Source organism: Monodon monoceros, unplaced genomic scaffold (genome assembly GCF_005190385.1).
Source record: "Monodon monoceros isolate NGI ecotype Baffin Bay Population unplaced genomic scaffold, NGI_Narwhal_1 Super_Scaffold_12, whole genome shotgun sequence".
Lineage (NCBI taxonomy): Eukaryota > Metazoa > Chordata > Mammalia > Artiodactyla > Monodontidae > Monodon > Monodon monoceros.
In genome coordinates, this window is record NW_021703768.1 from 124,341,834 (window position 1) to 124,365,425 (window position 23,592).

A 23,592-nucleotide genomic window follows, 5' to 3' on the forward strand; every position below is an offset into this window, starting at 1 on the left:
AAAGAAAGAAAGAAAGAAAGAAAGAAAGAAAGAAAGAAAGAAAGAAAGGAGAAAGAAAGAAAGAAAGAAAGGAAGGAGGAGGGAAGAAAGAAAGAAAGAAGATAAAGTAAAATAAAGTAAAGTAAGATAAAATAAAATAAAGTTATTAAAATAAAAAATAATTATTACAGAAAAAAAAATTTTTTAAAGAAAAAAAAAAAAACGTACGGATAGGACCCTAGGACAAATGGTGGAACCAAAGCTATACAGACAAAATCTCACACAGAAGCATTCACATACACACTCACAAAAATAGGAAAAGGGGAAAAAATCATAAATTTTGCTCTCAAAGTCCACCTCCTCAGTTTGGAATGATTGGTTGTCTATTCATGTATTCCACAGATGCAGGGTACATCAAGTTGACTGTGGAGATTTAATCCGCTGCTCCTGAGGCTGCTGGGAGAGATTTCCCTTTCTCTTCTTTGTTCACACAGCTCCCGGGGTTCAGCTTTGGATTTGGCCCTGCCTCTGCGTGTATGTCGCCAGAGGGCGTCTGTTCTTTGCTCAGACAGGACGGGGTTAAAGGAGCCGCTGCTTCGGGGGCTCTGGCTCACTCAGGCTGGGGGGAGGGAGGGATGCGGAGGCAGGGCGAGCCTGCGGCGGCAGAGGCCGGTGTGACCTTGCACCAGCCTGAGGCGCGCCGTGCGTTCTCCCGGGGAAGTTGTCCCTGGATCCCGGGACCCTGGCAGTGACGGGCTGCACAGGCTCCGTGGTAGGGGGGTGTGGATAGTGACCTGTGCTCGCACACAGGCTTCTTGGTGGAGCCAGCAGCAGCCTTAGCGTGTCATGCCGGTCTCTGTGGTCCGCGCTTTTAGCCGGGGCTCGCGCCCGTCTCTGGAACTCCTTTAAGCAGCGCTCTTAATCCCCTCTCCTTGCGCACCAGGAAACAAAGCCGCCAACCCCAGTCCTCCTCAGCTCCCAGCCCGCCCGCCCCGGCATGTGAGCAGACAAGCCTCTTGGGCTGGTGAGTGCTGGTCGGCACCGATCCTCTGTGCGGGAATCTCCCCCCTTTGCCCGCCGCACCCCTGTTGCTGTGCTATTCTCCGCGGCCCCGACCCTTTCCCCCAACGCCACCCGCAGTCTCCGCCCGCGAAGGGGCTTCCTAGTGTGTGGCAACCTTTCCTCCTTCACAGCTCCCTCCCACTGGTGCAGGTTCAGTCCCTATCCTTCTGTCTCTGTTTATTCTTTTTTCTTTTGCCCTACCCAGGTATGTGGGGAGTTTCTTGCCTTTTGGGAGGTCTGAGGTCTTCTGCCAGCATTCAGTAGGTGTTCTGTAGGAGTTGTTCCACGTGTAGATGTATTTCTGGTGTATCTGGCACAAGGTGGCCATCCATGGTTTCACATCAGCATGATCTCAGGCACAAACCTCCTTGATTTTCCATTTTGTCTTTGGTCCCCGTGTTTTTGATGAGTATCCCAAGGGCATTCCAATTCTTTTTATTTATATACAAAAAGGAAAAAGGTAATCTGATAATTGGCATGCTCAAGGGCAGGTGGGTTCACCAAACTCTTCTTTAAAGCCTTAAAGGTGATGTCACTGGTTCTTTCCATAAAATTGTGTTGGCGTTGTTATTCTTCAGTAAAACACACAGAGGTTTGGCCATAAGAGAGAAATTTGGAATCCAGTTCCAGCAATAACCAACGAGCCTGAGAAAACTTCACAGTTGGTGCTTAGTTTGGGGGTTTGGGAGACTTAGAACACCATGCTATCTGGATCTAGGTGAAGTCCTTGTTCTGATAGCAGATGCCATAAATATAAAACCTAGGTTTGGGCAAACTGCAGCTATTCCTTGGTGGTCTTATGTCCTTTTAAGGCTAAAAGCTTTACAAAGCGGACACTGTCTCTGTGAGAAGGCTTGAGAATGAGAGTGAAGAAGTAAATCATCCACATATTACAAAAAGTAGAACCTCTAGGGAACTTTATTTCATCCAGATCAGCCTTCAGGATTTGTGAGAAATAAGGACTCTCGGTAAAACCCTGAAGTGTTACTGTCCAGGTGAATTGTTTTTCTTCCCAAGTGAAGGCAAAAAGGTATTGACTACCTTCATCAACTGGAATACTAAAGAATGCACTGCATACATCAATTGTAGTAAGGAATTTTCTTCCAGTGGGAATGGATGTTAATAACATATGAAGGTTAGGAACAACAGGGTATCAAGGGATAACAATGTTTATAGCTCAGAGGTCCTGAACAAACCTGCACTCCTGGCCCTTAGGTTTTCCCACTGTTGTGGGAGTATTACAGGGACTAGTACCAAGGATAATGAGGTCTTGAGCCTTATAATCTTCTACTATGGGCTTTATGCTTTGAAGGGCTTCTCAACTCATAGGGCATTGATTCATTCTAGGGAGAGATTTTGAGGGATCTATCTGAATCTTGATGGGAGATGTGCTATGAATTTTGCCAATATCAGTTGGAGATTTTGCCCATAAGAAAGGTAGTTGTTGATTCAATAGAGACATGTGGTCAGTGTTTCCAGAATGAGCTCTAGTATAGTCAGAAATGGAGAAAATAAAGATGTAAAAGCATCATTTAATTCATCTGGTTGGCTGCTTTGATTTTTTACTGTCAAATTCTAGACTTATTTTCCCTGTTTGGGAGAAAGAAATTCCAGCATGATATTTCTCTAAGAAGTCTTTGCCTATAAATGGGTAAGGGCAGCAGGACTAAAGAGAGAAGGGTATGTATCTCTCAAGGGACCTAAACAAAAGACAACAGGTTCATGGACAGGAACCTCTTAAGGTTCATTAGAGATCCTCTGTATTTGAGTTATTTTAGTACTCCAAGGCAGGGGCTGCTTTATTATAGTGGGGTTGAGCACCAAGAGTGTGGCTTTGGTGTCAATTAGAACTGGAAGAGATTCATCCCTAATCTGGAAAAATGTTTCTCCAAGCTGATGAATAGAAGGGAATGGGGAAAGCCCTGTCATTTAAAACTGGGAGGATGTTAGAAAGGCTGAAGGCACCTGAAGTGCTTAAACTTGTAACAATCTTTTTTCCCATTGTTCTGGCTCTTTGCAATAATAGCAGAAACCAAGAGGCTTTTGATATTTTTTAGGGACCTTCATTTGCTGAAGTTGAAGGTTAAGAATTTTATCTGTCCTGATGGATGCATAAAGAAGGTGTGGTATATATATATACACACACGCATATACAATATATACATATACAATATGTATATATAATTTATAATATATGTAATAATACATATAATATGTATAATATATATAATGAAATACTACTCAGCCATAAAAAAGAATGAAATACTGTCATTTGCAGCAACATGGATGAACCTGGAGATTATCATACTAAGTGAAGTAAGTCAGACAGAGAAAGACAAATACCGTATGATATCACTTATATGTGGAATCCAAAATATGATACAAACAACTTATTTACAAAACGGAAACAGACTCACAGACATAGAGAACAAATTTATGGTTACCAAAGGGGAAAAGGGGGGATAAATTAGGAGTTTGGGATTAGTAGATATAAACTACTCTATATAAAATAGGTAAACAACAAGGTCCTACCGTATAGTACAGGGAACTATGTTTGATAACTTGTAATAACCTATAATGAAAAAGAATATATATATATACATATATGTATAACTTAATCACTTTGCTCTATGCTAGAAACTGACACAGCATTGTAAATCAGCTATACTTCAATTAAAAAAAAATCCTAAAAAGAAAATAGAGAATTTTAGCTGTCTTCCTTTGAGGTGATTCATCCACAGTGAGAGAGACCTGGTCTGTCAGATTAACTAAATATGTAGTGGACATAGTTTCCCATTCCATCCTGGTTCTTTTTACTAGAAGTGCAAGGTCCTGGTTCAGCCCATGAATAACCCATTTTGACGTAAAGTTAAAAGCTACCTGGGTGCATTACTCTTTTTGAATTATGGTTTTCTCAGGGTATATGCCCAGTAGTGGGATTGCTGGGTCATATGATAGTTCTATTTGTAGTTTTTTAAGGAACCTCCATACTGTTCTCCACAGTGGCTGTATCAATTTACATTCGCACCAACAGTGCAAGAGGGTTCCCTTTTCTCCACACCCTCTCCAGCATTTATTGTTTCTAGATTTTTTGATGATGGCCATTCTGACTGGTGTGAGATGATATCTCATTGTAGTTTTGACTTGCATTTCTCTAATGATTAATGAAGTTGAGCATTCTTTCATGTGTTTGTTGGCAGTCTGTATATCTTCTTTGGAGAAATGTCTATTTAGGTCTTCTGCCCAGTTTTGGATTGGGTTGTTTGTTTTTTTGTTATTGAGCTGTATGAGCTGCTCATTGCAGCTCTATTTACAATAGCCCGGAGATGGAAACAACCTAAGTGTCCATCATCGGATGAATGGATAAAGAAGATGTGGCACATATATACAATGGAATATTACTCAGCCATAAAAAGAAACGAAATTGAGCTATTTGTAACGAGGTGGATAGACTTAGAGTCTGTCATACAGAGTGAAGTAAGTCAGAAAGAGAAAGACAAATACCGTATGCTAACACATATATATGGAATTTAAGAAAAAAATATGTCATGAAGAACCTAGGGGTAAGACAGGAATAAAGACACAGATCTACTAGAGAATGGACTTGAGGATATGGGGAGGGGGAAGGGTAAGCTGTGACAAAGCGAGAGAGAGGCATGGACATATATACACTACCAAATGTAAGGTAGCTAGCTAGTGGGAAGCAGCCGCATAGCACAGGGAGATCAGCTCAGTGCTTTGTGACCGCCTGGAGGGGTGGGATAGGGAGGGTGGGAGGGAGGGAGACGCAAGAGGGAAGAGATATGGGAACATATGTATATGTATAACTGATTCACTTTGTTATAAAGCAGAAACTAACACACCACTGTAAAGCAATTATACTCTAATAAAGGTGTAAAAAAAATAAAATAAAAGTCATCACCAAACTCAAAAAAAATAAAAGCTACCTGGGTGGAATCAACATCTGAAGGAAGACCAGAATTTTCTTTAAAAATAATCTGAATTTGATTGTAATAGTCACGACAAGATTCATCAGAATTTATGTGCAATCCTGAATTTTGTACCAATCAGTAGGCTTTGGAAACACCCTAAAAATTACTGGATGAAGTCTCCCACCCATTTCCTGAGCCTAATCGTATGATAAGTTAGCAGGCTGGTCTCCCAGTTGTAATTTTAGAGACTTTTCAGAGTGTTCCCAATTAGTGATTTTCATCCAATGCTGGCTGGCCTTCATTGACAAGCATATGAACTAGCTGACATAAGTCAGAAACTAGGTTGATAGGTCTGAATGACTGCATTAAATTCCTCAGCAAATCGGCGAGGATCTTCAGTTGCTTTGGGAAGATCTTTGACTGTGGCTTACAGTTTAGCTTTAGTCCAGGAAATATAAGAAATTAAGGGTTAGTCTCTGGATCCTCAGAAAGCTTAATTTTAAAGGGACACATTCTGATAAGTTCAGAGGCAAAGGAAGTGAGGTCAGTTTCTGAGAAAAAAGGAAGTTCAGTGAGAGAATTCGATGGGGGAACTGAGGGTACAGGGCTCTAGGTGGCCTAGAAAGAAAGGAGGAGGATGGCGCCAGAGGCAGGGCTTGGGCACAAGGAATGGAGGGAGAGACACGACGGCCCTGGAGAAAGAACCAGGGGCGAAGGAGCCAAGGAGGAAGGGCCTGTGGCTTTTGGGGCCATTTTCACTTTCTTTAATCCTTTCTTTGCATCAGTTAATCTTAAAATCTTATTTTGCAGAAAGGCAATTTTAGCCTCCTGATAAAGTTTGGAATCCTCAAAATACAAATCGAAATAGACATTCTATTTAGTTTGAGACATTTTAGAACTATGGTAGTCCAGTTTATTTTTAAGAAAAGTAAGTTTGGGTATTTCAAAATTCCTCTTAATGGCCACTGATATTCTAAATTGCCTTTGGTTATGTTGGCTTCTTTAGTTGGAAACGCACTTGAGGAAAGACTGTGGTTTTTAAACATAAAATCAGCTCAAATCCCTGTGGGGGAGTGCCCTCAAAATACTTAGATAACTGCAGTCCCATTCTCATAACTTTTCCTCTAGAAAAAGAATAATTTTCTTTTTATTAATTTCTTTTATGATTTATTATTATTTTATTTATTATTATTCTGAAAATTATTTCAGAATAATTTTCAAACCACCTAAACAGTTTTCAGCTCAAACAGCTTATAGCTCAAACAGTTCAGATATCTCTAACCTGTAGGCCTAATACCAGCCATTTCTAAGAGAACAGTCTGGTCCTAGAGGAACCTAGCTGAAGCCTTCTCAGCTCAGTTCCCATAGAACAGCCCTCATTCCAAAAACTATATATATATATATATATATGGCCAAAGGCTGAACCAGTCCCAACTGGAACAATCTGATTTCAAATCAGATCGAAGTGCCAAATGAGCACTCACAGATAGAACAAGGCCTTAACTAGAAAAGTTGAAACCTTCAAACAGATCTCAAACAAACCCTAGAGAACTTCAAGATCCAAAGAGCGGGGAAGCTTGGATCCAGGAGAAAGACATACCTTTGAACTCCGCGGTCAGGGAGAAAAGCAATGAGCAACAATGGGCTCAGTGTGGGTACTGCACCTGTTTCTCACCAGCTCTGGAGTCATTGGGGGGTCTCCTCTAAATTCCTGTATGTGCCACCAAAATGTTGACCTAAAATAAACAGACTGCCAGCTATTTCTCTGGTAAAAATGGGCTTATTTGGGATTAGAATTGCAATTTGGGGCCTGCAACCATGGCTAGCTAGCCACATGCAAGTCCCTACACAGCAAGGAGAGAAGAACTCTTTTATAGAAGGGAAAAGGAAGTTGGGAGGGCTGTAGTAAACAAAGAGTCCATGGATTTTCATTGACTGGGTTGTTGCCAGGAAAGAGGAGTCTTTCTACTTTGTGTTGGTCTCTGCTATTGTTGCAGGGCACGAGAGCTCCCCCTTCTGGTCTCCCAAGTCCACTCAATTGAGGTTTTAGTTTATTAATTTTTTACGCCTTTGACACATAAAAGTTTTTAATTTTGACGAAGACTAATTTAATGTTTGTTTTGTGGCTTATGCCTCCAATTCTAACTTTTGAGGGGAGGTGGCTTTGCTTAGTTCAATCATAGGGGAAGCTACGATGCTTAGGTGTGTGGGATTCCATTCATTGATAAGTGGTGGCAGAAGCACTTAGGAGAGAAGGTTAACTGATGTACCCAGTGTTACACAGCTAGTAAAGAGCAGAGTTGAGACTTATACCTGCTGTTAAAACCAGTAATCTTACCTTAAAAATGTCTCCAAATGGGCTTCCCCGGTGGCGCAGTCGTTGAGAGTCCACCTGCCCATTCAGGGGACACAGGTTCATGCCCCAGTCCGGGAAGATCCCACATGCTGCGGAGTGGCTAGGCCCGTGAGCCATGGCTGCTGAGCCTGCGCGTCCGGAGCCTGTGCTTCGCAATGGGAGAGGCCACGACAGTGAGAGGCCTGCATACCGCAAAAAGAAAAAAAAAAAAAAAATCTCTCCAAATAACCTTTGGCTATCTAAGCTAATAAAGGAACTGAATGTGAAAAAATAAATAAAACCAGTAATCTTCACTTCTCTAATTATGCAGAGAAGAAATTATTATGGTGAACTCAAGATGATCAACTTTTTCTCAAAGAGTGGGTAGCATTTTGATAAAGAGGGGGAAGGAAGAACTTTTCTTTGTAAGGGATTCTTGTTTGTAGAAGACTTATTTGAATAGAGCAGATCAGTATGAAAAAGGAATGACAAACCCTGTCACTACCTCAAGTTCTTTGTTCCATGCATTTCACCCTGATGCCTTAGGCCTTATTAGATGTCCCCAATACTTAGCAGGGTTGCTGTTATCACTAATTATGGACACAAGACGGTGCTAAAAGATCTCTCTTCTGGTTCTTTAGGCCCAGGTGTAGAACGTTCTCTTTCCTTTAATGCTCGTTCCATTTTCAGAAAAGAACTTTGATTACAAAACTCAGGAAAAACTTAATAGAAATAATGAAAATACAGCATAATATCAAATGTTTAGATTTCAAGGTTAACTGAAGTATAGTTCCATTGTCGCTGATGATTTTGTACAATTTTAGATGAATGTAATAGAATTTCAAAGCTAGAAAGAACATTTGAGATTATCTTTCCTTTTTTCCATCCTGCTCCCCTGCTCCCCCCTTTCCTTCCTTCCTTCATCCTTCCAGGGACACTTTGTTAAACAGAATCTTTTCAGTTTGGAAAAAATAAGCAAAATATAAGCAGAGCTGTTCTTCTTGAAATGGAGGTAGGATGCTGAAGCCCAGTCTCTGATCTTACCTTTGCCACCATGGCAGGCCCGGAGGCATGTCTGTTAACCCCAACGTGCCACATAAAAGAGTTTGGAAAATCATTGCTGAAAGTCAGGTGGTTGGCAAACTGCATTCTTGAATCAAATCCTGCCCCCTGCCTGTTTTTGCACAGCCTGTGAGTTAGTTTTTACATTTTTTAATAACAGGGAAAAAGTCAAAAGAAGAATATTTTATAATGCATGAAAATTATATGAAATTCAGTTTCAGTGTCTATAAATAAAGTTTTATTGGAACACAGTAATGTTCATTCATATATATATTGCCCAAGGCTGTTTTTAATGCAATAATTTCAGAGTTGAGTAGTTGCAGTGGACGCTGTATCTCAGTTTCTTTAATAGATGTAAAATGATATAAGGTAATAATTATAATAAAGTATTATTAGATTTGTAACAGATATGATATAATATGTATAACATAATAGCACAAAAAGGGGAAAGAGGGAATAGAGCTATATAGGAGTAACATTTCTATCTCACTTTGATTACATTAGTATAAATCTGAAGTAAGTTGTGATAAATTAAAATGTATATAGTAAGCCCTAGAGCAACCACTAAACAAACAACAAAAGAAACCCTAAAAATGGTAAAAAAAAAAAAAAAATCATAAAGGAACTAAAATGTTACACTACCAAACATTTACTTAATGCAAAAGAAAGCAGTAAAGTAAGAATATAGGAACAAAAGGATATAAACAAATAGAAAAAAAATAACTCATATAAATTCAACTATATCAATAATAACATTAAATGTGAATGGATTAAACAATCCAGTCAAAAGGCAGAGATGTCAGACTGGATTAGAAAACAAGATCCAACTACATTCTGTCTATAAGAGACACCTTTAGATTCAAAGATATGAATAGGTTAAAAGTAAAAGGATGGAAAAAGATGTAATATGCAAACAGCAACCATAAAAGCTGGAGTGGCTGTACTAATATCAGACAAAATAGTCTTTAGGACAGAGTATATATGGACTGCAAAGCCTGAAGTGTTTACTGTCTGGTCCTTTACAGAAAAAATTTGCTAACTCCTGTTCTAGATGCTTATGATGACTCACTGGGATACAGGAAAATATATTAAAGTTTTGACTACATTTTAGAAGTCTAATTATTTAGAAACTTTTTGTATTATGTTTTATACTATATATTATATATTGGGGTTGAATGTATATTCTTTATAAATAAATAAAATAGACATAATTTCACGTGCATGTGCAGAAATGTTTTTCTGATCGAAGCGTGTAATCAAGTACTTTTGGAAACCACTCTAGTCTAACTGTATTGTTTTACTTGTGGGAAAAATAAAATCCAGAGTGATGAAATGATTGTTCAAGATTCCAGAGCAAGTTATTGGCAGATAAACTACAGGCTCCTTGCCCCTTTCACTGCCCACCCCATCTTTTGCTGTCCTCCAGCTTGGGGTTTCTGAAGTAAGGCTCACCTGTGGTGACTTCAGATTCTCTCTAGCACTAGACCTACTACTATGTAATACATTCAGAAGCCTTTTTCCTAGTCTTTTTATGAACCTTGGTATGTGCTGGCCATGTGAGTGCTCTTTGGGCTGAAGCAAGAGATTGAGGCATACCCTAAATTCATCCCAAATGTCTTCCCTGAGCTTGTACGTATCTCGTAGACAGATGAAGTAGAAATCTGCACACATGCTGCATCGTACAAATATCCTTTGCTTTAGGAATGTGGTGTCAGGAACAAGATCAGAAAAGTTTCTGTAGTTGACTTTGGACTTCACTAGTTGGGATGATGCAGCTTATTTAGGAAAGTCACAAGTCAAGAGGGACACACACACACAAAATTGTGCACATTCAAAACGAGGTCCAGGATAAAGAAACACCGTGTCTGTGAAGAAGAGTAGAAGAAACTGCGTGGTAACTTAGCTCAAAAATGACTCAGGTGCCCAAATAATTATCTTCAAGTATCTTAATGACTGTCCTGGAAAAGGAGGAACTTAGCTGTTTCATAAGCCCAGATATAGGACCTATGGTAGAATTTGCTGGGATTTAGGCTTGGGTTCACTAGCTAGAGATGTCCAATGATGAGCTGGATGTTGTATAGACTTTGACATCAGAGAGAAGTGAGAATAATTCCTGGCTTCATCTCTTATTGCCTGTTTGACCCTGGGGATTATGGTTATGGAGAAGAATAATATATTGCAATATTGTATGTATAGCCCTCTTTTTTCCCTCTCCTACATGTCCTTGAACCTCATGCAGCCAACTGCCAGTTTATACTGTCAGGATTTTGAAATTCAAGGCTGAGAGAATAGTTTGAGAAAAGGAATTTTGAGTCTGGCTTTTAGAATCTAAGGCCAGAATGTCTGGAAGGAAGTAGAACACAAAGTATATGCTGAAATAGTAGGTTTGGAAATATAAAGTAGGAGTCACACAGCACTGCCCACTAAGACCAAATAAAAATTCCATGGGCTGGAAGTTAATGTGCGGAGGAAAGACAATGTTGAGGGAGGAGATTGGTGGAGCCTAGCCTGCCTGGGACTCAACACACCTAAGGGAACCAGAGGGAGAGCTGTGGAACTGGCACTAAGACTCATCAACTACCAATAGAGAGACACCATCTATCACAAGGTGGGAGTCAGATCATTAATGGATATCATGGGATCACATTAGGCATTTGGACCAGTGTCATAAATCATCAATGCCATACAGCTGTCCTCATTACATCTTGTAAAGACCTCCTAATGAAACACTAGCAGAGTGCTGGTCTTTGTCCTATGAGAGTTGCAGCTCTTTGGGGCCAAAACTTTGCTCAGCTCTATTTTACCTTCCCTGTGTGGAAACAACTCTTATTCACTAGGTATATTCTAAGGTGTTGCTTTGATGACAGGATGTCTCCTGAACACCTGTAGGAGGAGAGATCGTGTGGAAGGGAATCCTCACATTGGTACCTTGGTAGGAATGAATAGAACTGGTTTGAGATCCTGTCTGCTCCAACCCAGTTGCATAAAAACAGCAATTCCAGTTACATGTTAACGATACTTTTGACTTTCCATGTGGTTACAATTAACTTTCCTAGACCTTTTTTGCTGTTGTTGTAAATTATAACATTAATAATTATTTTATAAGGTTGCTCTGAAGTTAAATGAGATAACGCATAAAAATATTAGCACACTGATTGTCTTAGGATATGTTCAATAAATGGAAGCTGTTAGTATTATTCAAGAGGTGATGAGATCATAATCCCTTTAAGTGTTCTTATGAAACTGAGTGACCACTTGGTGTTCATGTGGTAAGGACATTAACATTTCTGAATGTGATAGTGGTCTCAGAGACCCATTTGTCAGTTTAGATCCAGTGTTTTTCTACCTGCTGTGCATGGGCTAGTACAGACTGGCTGTATAGCATAGCCTCGGATAGTGTTAAAATATACATAAGTCTGGGCCCAAATGCAGATAATCTGAGTTAGTAGATTTAGAGAAAAGCTCAAGATTCTGTGTTATTGACAAGCTGTTTCCTTCTGGAGGCTCTAGGAGAGAATCTATTTCCTTGCCTTCTTCAGGTTTTAGAGGCTACCCACATTCTTCGGTTCACTGCCCTACATCACTCCAACTTCTCCATGCATTGACAAAGCTCCCTTTCTGACTCTGACCCTCCTACCTCCTTGTTATAAGGACCCTTATAATTACATTGGATCCTCCAGGATATTGCAGGGTTATCTTTCCATCTCAAGATTCTAAACTTAATCACATCTGCAAAGTCTCTCTTGCCGTGTAAAGCAACATATTCACAGATTCTAGGGATTACGATGTAGGTACGTTTGGGGGGTCATTATTCTGAAAATCATAGAGGATAATGTTTTTTTGGACTGTCAGCTACACGAGAAATCCCTAAATGACTTCATTCATTCCCACCTAGTAAGTCCATGTGTTGGGGGATTTTTCTTCTACACTACCACCCCTCTAAGTGTCTATTTCTTTGGTATACAAGTGTCCCAGCAGGCTGATTTAGACTTGACAATTCTATATTTAGATACACCCTAAAGGTATGCAAAATTCCAATATAAATGTGGAAACTACTCCGGAGCAGCAGAATATCTTTACTTCTTTAGAGTGTTGGTTCCCACGATGGACAGAAATGCTTTGAGTTCACTCTGGGGAAAACTGGTCTCTGAAATCTTAATGCAGAATTGGAATGCAGCCATGGAAGACCTTACGTAGCTAAAAGAGACCATAGATAATAATTCTGTGAGTTTGCCACTCTAGTCTCTTCAGCAGCAAACATGCTCATTCATTAGTCTCTGTGTTTTCTTCAATCACCCCAAAGGACGTGATAACATTATTGATCTCTTCCTTAACCAGCCACAGTACCTTAATGTAATTCAGATGATGTGTCCACATATTCTCCGCTATTTGACCACAGCAGTCATAACAAACAAAGATGTTTGAAAACGCCGGCAAGTGCTAAATGATCTGGTCAGCGTTATTCAATAGGAGTCTTACACATATAAAAAACCCATTACAGAGTTTGTTGAGTGCTTATATGTTAATTTTGACTTTTATGGGGCTCAGAAAAAGCTGAAGGACTATGAATCAGTGCTAGTGAATGATTTCTTCTCGGTGTCCATTGAAAATACCTGTCTCTTTGTATTTGAGACTTTTTGTTGCATTCATCAGTGTATCAGCATTAAAATGTTGGCAGATAAACTGATCGTGACTCCAGAAGAAGCTGAAAGGTGGATTGTAAATTTGATTAGAAATGCAAGACTGGATGCCAAGATTGATTCTAAATTCGGTCATGTGGTTATGGGTGACAGTGTAGTCTCATCCTATCAGCAAGTGATTGAAAAGGCCAAAAGCCTTTCATTTAGAAGCCAGATGTTGGTCATGAATATTGAGAAGAAACATAATCAGAATGGTAGGTCAGAGGCTCTTAACTGGGTAACTCAGGACTTTGGCTTCTACTGAAGAACTGTACAGAAAAAATATAAAAACTATAAAAGAAAGGTGAAATAATAAAACCATTATATAAACGTGAAGCATTTTGGAAACAACATAATGAGTATAAATTTTGGAGAATTTGAATAAAATTGGCTGTTTTTCATTAAAACAAAATACTTGACAGTTCTAGGTAGGGTATGCTGGATGGGAACAGAACAATCTTAAGGGTCAAGGTATAAATGGCTATCACTCCTGCTTGATGAGCAGTGTGCCGGATGCTAACTTCTGTCAAAGGAAGGAACTCGTCATAGCTCCTCAGTCCAGGCAGCATATAAGACTTCATGTTTGAAGGCAGTAGCTTCTGTCCCTGGGCCCTAGCTACATATGATCATGCTCAGATGGAGACTGGCCTTTCCCTGGATATTGACTCAATACTGTTCTTATGGTCCCTCTGGTGACGTCTCCTCATTCTTTGTCTTCTAAGTCTCTCTTACCTTTTTCTTCTCAGCCTTGGGAACCCATCCTTTGCCTTAAGGTAATTTTTCTCTTATCGTTTATATCATCATCATATCATATATTCTCTCAAAATCTCATGTGTCTATAGCTGAGTCATAATATGTAGGTTGCTAAACTCAAAACCAGGAACCAACTCGCTTTGCTTTCTTCTGTCAGTTCACCTCCAAGGCAATTATGGAGAATGCTTAGCTGATTGAATGTGGGAAGGAACAAGGAATGAAGCAAATTCTGGAAGCAAACAATTAATATTTCAAAATATTATCCATCTTCATAATTTTTAATATTTGTTCCAACATTGAAATTCAAAGGTACGATTCCTAAGTCCAAGGCTAGTGCTCATTTCTACTAAACCACACCCCGTGGTGTTGCCTTTACCTCATTCATTTCAATAACTTTTTCAACAACTCCAAGACCTTGGATTTCCAAATTGGCATATTTCCCCTTCACCAGGACACCTCCCACTCTTTCTAAATCCCCATTCTCACTGTGGTGAGAGCATCCTGCTTTCTAGCTCCTGGGAAAGGCTGAATAACAAGAGATCTGCACCACCCTCTCTTAAGCTGCTGGTCTGCCTTTTCACAATTTCAGCCAACTGTCTCTGACTCAGCTCTCTGCCAGGCAAAGGACTTGTAGAAAACATCTCCTACTTCTTCTCTTCTTCCAAGGAATACAGGATTAGCAGATTAGCATGTAGTACACCTCAGCACAGGGCAGCTCCTTTTCAGTTTATTTGTCTGGTATTAAAAGGGGATGACAACTAGCTTAAGGTCTGAATGAGTTCCTTCCCACAGATACCTGCCCACCCTCTAATACCCAGGTACACAGCAAGAATGTGGACTCTGCTGGCCGTTCGACTGGTCCAGCTTCCTTAATGCAAGTGGCTGCTTGTCTAACTCTGTCTCACCATTCCAGCTCTTTTCTTTCAATATTATAATGAAATAATCAGTACAGAGAGGCAGCCAAGATTACTGTGTAAGTTACTCTGTGTTTGCATCAGAAAAAATGTGGATGGAGTCCCAGTTCTGCTACTTACTAATTATGTGACCTTGGGCAAGTTATTTAACTTCCTCAATCTTCTATCTGCTCCTCTGTAAAATGAGACTGAAGACACCCACATCACTGGATTGCTAAAAGGATTAAATAAAATAAAAATAGGTAAAACACTTAATGTCATACCTGGTACATGTTGCTCCATAAATGGCAGTCATAGTTATATTTTATTTTATTTAATAAAGATGTGCTGAAAAATACCACGCTTGGTACTATGGAAGTAGGGAAAGAAGGAGACATGGTCCCTGTCCGCAAAGAACATTGCAGACTAATGGGAGAGAGAAAATACCAAAGTAAGCAAAGGGAATGGGTGAAGGAGTGGAAACGTTATGGGGAAAGAACTGAATGAAGATGAAGTTAGACCTACGCAGCATGGAGGAGGGTCCAGAGGGAAACTCCATTGCAAAGGTATGGGAAAGGCCGCCTTGACATACAGTTCCATCCTGCGGGCAACAGCCTTTCCCCATGTTTCTGAGATTCTCTTATTCAGTAGTGCCATATCATGACCATGAACATGTATGCCTCTATTATTCTGTACTTTTTGGATACCCATGGGTGAGTTAGGGGTCTCTAGGAAAATGAACAAAGAAACGTTTCTTTCTTCCTCATCCACCTGTCTTTCCCTTACACCACTGTGATTGTCTGGGTCATCTTTAGAAAGCTTAGTTGTTTTTTTTTTTTTGACTGGATGGCAGTTCAATCACAGGTAATTTCCTGGGCAGATTTTAGGCATCTCTAAAATTTAAAATGAAAATGAACTGCAGTGTATGTATGCCAAACTGAATGCATGTATGCCTTCTCTACACTAGATAAAGCATGCGGATTGTCTGAATGCCTGACCAGATTGTCATCACATGTGTGGGCTGAATAGTACCTTGGGAAGTGGCTGGGTCATTCTTCAACTGACTAGCCCAAAGGTTACAAAATTCTCCTGCTCCCCAAATGTCATAAGGAGGTAGTAGAGTACTATAAAGAGGCTCAGAGCACCTGTATTCTAGTGTTAACCCAACGGTGATAATTGTAGGTAACATCGGGCAAATTTTCTTGATTTCTTTCTCAGTAAGCAAAATAGGGGAAATAACTCCTGCTGATGGCTCTGTAGAGCACGAATGTAATTTTCTTTTCAGAATCAGATACTTCTTATAAAATCGTAAGAAATGATAACTTCTGCTTGAACCACTTTACCCTGTTGTTGCGGAAATCAGACTATAGAAAGGAAAACATTGTATATATGTACATCTTCTTTATCCGGTCCTCTGTCAATGGGCATTTAGGCTGTTTCCATGTCTTGGCTATTGTGAATTGTGCTGCTGTGAGCATAGCTGCTATGAGCATAGGGGTGCATGTATCTTTTTTAATTATAGTTTTGTCCGGATATATGCCCGGGAGTAGGATTGCTGGATCATATGGTAGCTCTATTTTTAGTTTTCTGAGGAACCTCCATACTGTTCTCCATAGTGGCTGCACCAATTTACATTCCCACCAGCCTTATAGGACCGTTCGCTTTCCTCCACACCCTCTCCAGCATTTGTTAGTTGTAGACTTTTTAATGATGGTCATCATTTGCTGTACAGCAGTAATTAACACAACATTGTAAATCAACTATACTTCAAGAAAAAAAAAGAAAGGAAACCATTTTGGCAACTTTGTCTCTAAGGCTAGCTTTTAAGTGTCTGAGAAGATTGACTATGTTCCCATTAAGATCTCTATAGGTTGGTCATTTCCTGTTCTTCCTGCCTTGCACGACAAGAATTCTAGGTGTCTGATTTCCCTCCTAAGTTGGTCCCTCTAGGCTGGTGAATTGGTTGTTATCATCCACCACATATTACATCTATCAGATCATTCATCAGCCTCTTAAGTCATTAAGTCATTCTAATGACTTCTCCTTGCACTTGGAATAAAACCCAGACTTGTTACTGGAGACTGCCAGCACTCGTATGCTTTTCCGCTGACCTACTTTGGGCAACGCACATGGGCCTTCTTTCTCTTCTCCATACATGCCAAACCCACTCCTGCCCCAGGGCTTTTGCTCCTACTCTTTCCTCTGCCTGCAATGCTTTCCCCCTAGATCTTTGCATGGCTGGCTCTCATTCCTTCTTCCTTCTTCCTGTCTAAACACACATCTCACTTCCTCAAGGAAGCCTTTTCTGATCATGCGATCTGAGGTCCACCCCCTGCTCCACCCACATTACCATCTCATTCCTTTATAGTTCTTATCACAATCTGCAACTGAATTATACATTGTTTCATTCACTTGTTTACTCTGTATCTTCTCCGTAGAATGGAACCCATTTTCCCAGGGTGATATTCCAAATATTTAACAACCAGTATCACATGGCACTAATCAATCAGAATTGACCATGGCCAAAGTCCTGGGACAGGGTCCAGGAGGCCCCCTAACCTGCCCTCCGACCTTGAAATTGTTGGTGTGTGGGGAGGCCCAGGAGTCCTGAGGGAGTGGTTGGGGTACATAAGCAATGCATGTTAATTAGCAATGCATATTAACTAAGCAATTCATGTGAACTATGTGCCCATTATTGTGGAAATATTTCAGTATCTTAGCAATCTGTATGACCATTAGTTTGTACTGTTTGAATATCAACCCTACTTGTCTCCTATATTCAACACTATATCCCAGGCCTGGAACAGTGACTAGCATATAACAATCCCTCACATGGTGACTTACTTGACTGTCAAGTGTTGTCCACATACGCTTTCTTGAACTTGATATTTTCTAAAAGATCTATAAGGTGGCCTGGGTTCAAAGGTCACTCATAGGGTTAAGTAATGGTGTACTGAGGCCGTGTGGTCTACTTTAATGATAACTAATGTCTGTAACTCTTCATAGTTTGCAAAAATCTACATGTCACTTATCCATTTTATCTCCACAACCATGCTGGGAGGCTGGCAAGACAAGACATATTCATTTCTCCGTTGAGTAAACTCAGACTCCTATAAATCAAGTGATTGCCAAAGGGTAGGCAGAGCTGTGAAATAGTTCATGTCTTCTGGGCTGGGACCATGTTCTTTCCAGCTGGGTATGTATTCCGTCCCCAGCCCTGGGTAGATCTGAACCTGAGCACAGAAGCAGCTACTGGATATAGGTGTAAAGATTCTGGGCTCTACATCTAGGGTTGTATATGCCCTTATATAATAACAACTGTGGCTGTTTTACAAAATAGGGTAGTTCAAGCAAGAGTGACCAGCCTAAGAGGGTCTAGAGGAAGCTAGAAACCCTGTCCAAGAGTTGGAGGAACAGGAAATGACCAACTTGGAGAAGACTTCAGGGAGATATAATCTTCTCAGATGCTTGAAAACCAGTCTTAAAGACAAGATTGCCAAGACTTTTTCTCTGCAAGTTCACAGGGCAGAGTTAATACCAGCAGTGAAAAATAATTGCAAAAATCAAGTTTTTGATTCAGAAATACATATTTACAAAAAGAGAAGTAATATAGCCTAGAACAGTGTTTACCAAAATACAGTGTATTTTCTTAGCACAAAATGGTGCTAAGAAAGATGTTTTTATTTAGGACATGATTGAACATTTTGAAAATTTTCATTAGTTCTGAGTTTATTTTAATACATACTAGGGAAAATATATGACTAGTAGACAAATTTTGTGATTTCAGATATCTAAGAAGTGGTTAAAGTAGATATTTTACTTTTTAAAAAAATGAAACAAAATCATTTAAAGAGAAATTTTTGGTGCATAACAGCAAGGGTGAATTTTCAGACATGTACAAATGAAGTGATAGATGAGTGATTGAAGTTTGTGAAAATCATATTCTTTGAAACTAGCTCTATCACTTTTCATGGACTTGGAAATATTCTTAACATTGTGATTCTTACCATTATAATTTCCTCATCTGTTTAATAAGTTTGTGGCAAGGATTAATAGTTCAATGCATGGAAAGTATTCAGCATAGTTTGGCACATAGTGAGAACTGCATAAATGTTAGCTATTGTTTTTATTTTTATCAACAACAATGAGAACTACTGAACCATGGGCAGGTACCTTGTGAAGCAGAAAGCTCCTCATCATGGAAGGTGTGTAAACAGGACTAGGCAGGCATTTGTCAGGGATGCTGCAAGGGAGATTCCTATGTGGGTGGGAGCTCAGCTAGAACTTTGAGGTCATTCCAGCTGGGAGATTTCTGTGAGTCTGCCTTTTAGTGAATTCCAGGATGCAAGAGAGACTTGCAACTAGAGTTTTCCTACTACATGTTGGGAGGGCACTTAAGGTACTGCTCAACAGGACTCAAAGAGCCATTGCTCGGTGAGCACTATTGTTGGCCTTTTCACAACCCACGTCACTGTCAAGGAGAGCTGTCAGAGAACCACAGATCTATTGTCCCATAGTTCTTGCCCAACCAGGAAAAGTACCCATTCTGTCCTCACAACCGTGGGAAAGGCTGTGAGCATTTCTCATGGGTACAGAGAGGACCCATCCTGTCTAACCCTCAACTGGAACCTGGCCTTTACCCAATAGTGACTGCTGACAGGCAATCAGGTCCACCTTGAGAGCTCGAGCTATGGGAAACACTTCTTTAAACAAGCTGAAACATGTTTCTCTGTAGCTTTCACCCACTTGTCCTAGTTTCATCTCCTTCAACCACAAAGAACAAGTCTCCTCATTGCCTCCAATGGGAATCCTTCAGAAGGCTGCAGGCTGATGGAGTGTTTGCCCTGTTGTTATTGATTTCCATGCCATTCTTCATTGTTCCCACAGATACACTGTTTCTGTCAAGCATAGTCATTGACATCATGTTCTAATATAATTTGTCTCTGTCCTTTTTTGAAGGCAAAAGATTGTGGAATCTAGGCCCCTTTTTCTTTATAAAGGGAGATGCTCTCAGTAGCAGTTCAGTTACACAGGATCTAGTAACTGTACTTATGTGATGCTGTTAATGACAGATCATGGTGTATCTGGTGCTCTTTGGAGGCCTGGCCCCCTTTTGAACTCTGCAAATGATCCTAAGAGATCTCCTCCAGGTCTGCTGCCCTAATTTGCATATGCAAAATGACTAAGGATTCTAATGTCTAATTCAAATGGCATTGCTCTCCTGAGTTCCAGGATCACGTACAGCAGCCTGCTGGATATCTATGCATGAGTATCTTACAGGTGTTTTAATCTCACCAAGTTCAAAATTGAACCCATCCATTTTCTCTCTATGCCCCATATCTGCAATAAGGATAGTAACAGTGTTTACTTCACAGTTCTAAGGATTAAATGAATGAATGTGCATAAAGCACTTAGGATAGTAACTGATGAATTTACTTATGTATATTGCTATTATTGGAGGATATAAGAAAACAAATAAAATATAATATGTTGAAGACTGAATGGTTATGTGGAAAAAAATGAAACAAGACAGATTGAGAAGTGTTGGTAGGAATAGGAAAATGCCACAGGGCAGTTTTGGAAAAACGATTATATGTTCCTCAGTGATCTTCTTTGGGAAATAAATGTCTGAAGAAATTCTTGGTATGTCCTTTAACATCGGTCATTCTGAGTCTTTTTAAAGATGATCAAAATGCTCAGCATGAGGGGCCTTCTCTCCTATACCTGAAGTCACTTCTAGGTTCAGGATTTCTCCTCAGAGGAAGTGAGTTCACGATGAGATTAATTTCTAAGGAACAAGGATTGCATTTGGAGATGGCAACAGCCTGGTTTGTAACGGTTTATGCAAGTTGAGTGCCAACTTGCTACTGAGAGGGATCTTGTGAACCTGGAAGGGTGATGGCTTAGGCACGACACGTAGAACATCGCTACTCAAAGTGCAGTCTGCTGCTGGTCCTCAAACTGTTACTGATCTGCATGTGATAATTGTAGGATTGGGAATAAGCATTTAAACAGCTGTTTATCAGTCTTACAGAGTGGCTTTATGTCTGTTAAATCTACCAGTAGAGAAATGTAGACTCATATTTGTCATATGCATGGTAAGGGACTTGAATTATCTGTGGATTTTCGTATTCATGAGGAGTCCTGGAACCAATCCCCCACAGAAATGGAGGGTTGGCTGTGTATGTTTCATTTAATTTAAAGCATTGTGATGCATAGAAAACAAACAAGAAGAAAGAAAAGAAAGAAGATAAAAAGAAGTTGGTTCTCTGTAGCTAATTGTTTGAAAGTGCTGAGGCAGTGTGGAGTCATGGGTTCTAGCCCTGCTCTGACACCAACTCGTATGAGACCCTCGGCAGCTCATTCTCCTTTGGGAATTACTTTCCTCATCCATGGATTAGAGGTCTTTGAATAGCTGGTTTTTAGTTTCCATTTTAGCTTCACAGATGCCATAATCCCAAGAATCTTTAAAGCATTTTTTTTAAATAAAAAGTGACTGAGTAAAGCTCCATTGCTTGATTTCAAGCCAAATAATCCTTTTTGGTAAAAACCTAACTACAGCATAGATTCTTTTTTTTTTTTTTTAACGTCTTTATTGGAGTATAATTGCTTTACAATGGTGTGTTAGTTTCTGCTTTATAACAAAGTGAGTCAGCTATACATATACACATATCCCCATATCTCCTCCCCCTTGCATCTCCCTCCTTCCCACCCTCTCTATCCCACCCCTCTAGGTGGTCACAAAGCACTGAGCTGATCTCCCTGTGCTATGTGGTTGCTTCCCACTAGCTATCAGTTTTACATTTGGTACTGTATATATGTCCATGCCACTCTCTCACTTCGTCCCAGCTTACCCTTCCCTCTCCCCGTGTCCTCAAGTCCATTCTCTACGTCTGCATCTTGATTCCTGTCCTGTCCCTAGGTTCTTCAGAACCTTTTTTTTTGTTTTTAGATTCCATATATATGTGTTAGCATATGGTATTTGTTTTCCTCTTTCTGACTTACTTCACTCTGTATGACAGACTCTAGGTCCATCAACTTCAAAACAAATAACTCAATTTCATTTCTTTTTATGGCTGAGTAATATTCCATTGTATATATGTGCCACATCTTCTTTATCCATTCATCTGTCGATGGACAGTTAGGTTGCTTCCATGTCCTGGCTATTGTAAATAGAGCTGCAATGAACATTGTGGTACATGACTCTTTTTGAATTATGGTTTTCTTGGGGTATATGCCCAGTAGTGGGATTGTACAGCATAGATTCTTAATGCTTTTCTTCAGATCCCCATTAGAAACATATTTTTTTCTTTGGGTGGTTATCTCTCAATCTGTCACTTCTCGTTGTAAAGATCTCTTTGTCTTGCAGCACTCAGGTTTTCCCCATGAATTCAAATATTTTATAGGAAAAATTTTCTCTGCTGAGTGTTCATAGACTGATGATCTTCTTGAATTTACCAAGAGTCCCTCTGAGGATGTTCTCTGAATAAAATCTAACCAGCATTATAAGGAGTTTGGATTTTATTCTAAGACTGAGGAGAAACCATAAGATGGTGGCAAGAAGGGGAGTGACATAATATAATTTATGTTTTCAAATATCACATTGGCTGATCTTTGGTGATTAGATTGTAAGGGTACAAGACTATATACGAGAATAGTTTGGTGGCTATTGCAGTAGTGTAGGCAGGCCATATGGTGGTTTGGCCTATGGGACGTAAAGAACAGGTCATGCTATCTAGCTTGTTTACCAGCCTTGGCAGCGCTGTGTTGCGGAATTGCTTATAAATCCTATAAGTGGCTTTTCTTAGCTGGATTGGGATCATAGGTTTTTTTATGGGGTTACAGGTAGTGGTTTGTAGGAGTTAACATTAATTCACAAGAAGTCCTATCTTGGAATTATTGCTGAATGTCCTATTCATATGAGTGTATGGAATCAGAAAATGTGCAGGCATTGAATAACTATAGATGCAGGGTTTCAGACGGAAGAGGGGTTTTATCTTTACTACTCATCCACTTAGAAAACAGAGGTCACAAACAAAAGTGCTTCAGTGTAGAAGCCAGAAGCCATCCCAGACAAAGTGCTGGCTTGTTGGGTTCTTAGCCCTGGGACTACCCAGAAGATAAAGAGGTCTGCCTTTGGAGATAGACTGTCTTCAGTCACATAGACCCCACTTTAGCTGACTCAGCATTAGAGGACATGGGGCCATTTAACTCATTTTACTTTGGACTGTATGCGGGCATTTCACTGGGAAGTAAAATACTTAGAGGAAGAAATAAGTACTCCATCCAGGTAAAAGCATTCTGGTGTAATACAGTTGATTGGAGATTTCCATCTGGGAAATATTTGACTCCACAAGATGACCAATATCAGCAACTACAGAGTGAAGAGAATAGCTTAGGATGAAATAATCCATGAAACACAGGAAGAAAGGCAGTGGGAAGTGATACGAAAAGTTTGAGCTGAGATTAAATTCCCCACTCTTTCCTCTGCTAGCCTCTAATTTCAGGTTGTTGTCTAATTATCAGAAGCTGTACCCCCTTCTGCAAAATGAGATAATTGCACATTTTATGACTGATATGAACATCAAGTGAGAGCTAGATAAAATGTTTGTAAACTGTAAAAAGCCACAGACAGTTTTATTATAATAGTAGGGCTTCCACTGAATTGCATCAGACTAGCAATACTATTTGTGGATTCATATGGCTTGCTTGGTCACAGCGCTGCTAAGCGAAACTTGAAAGAGACTGTGAGAAAATACCTGTAGGTGTGGAATTGCATAATGTGATTTTATGTGTGTGCATGTGTACATTTGTTTGTACTAATACATCAGTGTTATATTTATGCTCAAACATTACTATATTTTGATGGGATGGGATCAGATGTAATATGGGACAAG

General features: G+C 39.9%; 1 pseudogene; it reads left to right on the forward strand.

Annotated features, from left to right (window-relative positions):
* The window catches only part of LOC114892144, a 35,017-nt pseudogene extending 21,703 nt beyond the window's left edge, over positions 1-13,314 (forward strand).
* Positions 13,315-23,592: the final 10,278 nt, after the last annotated feature.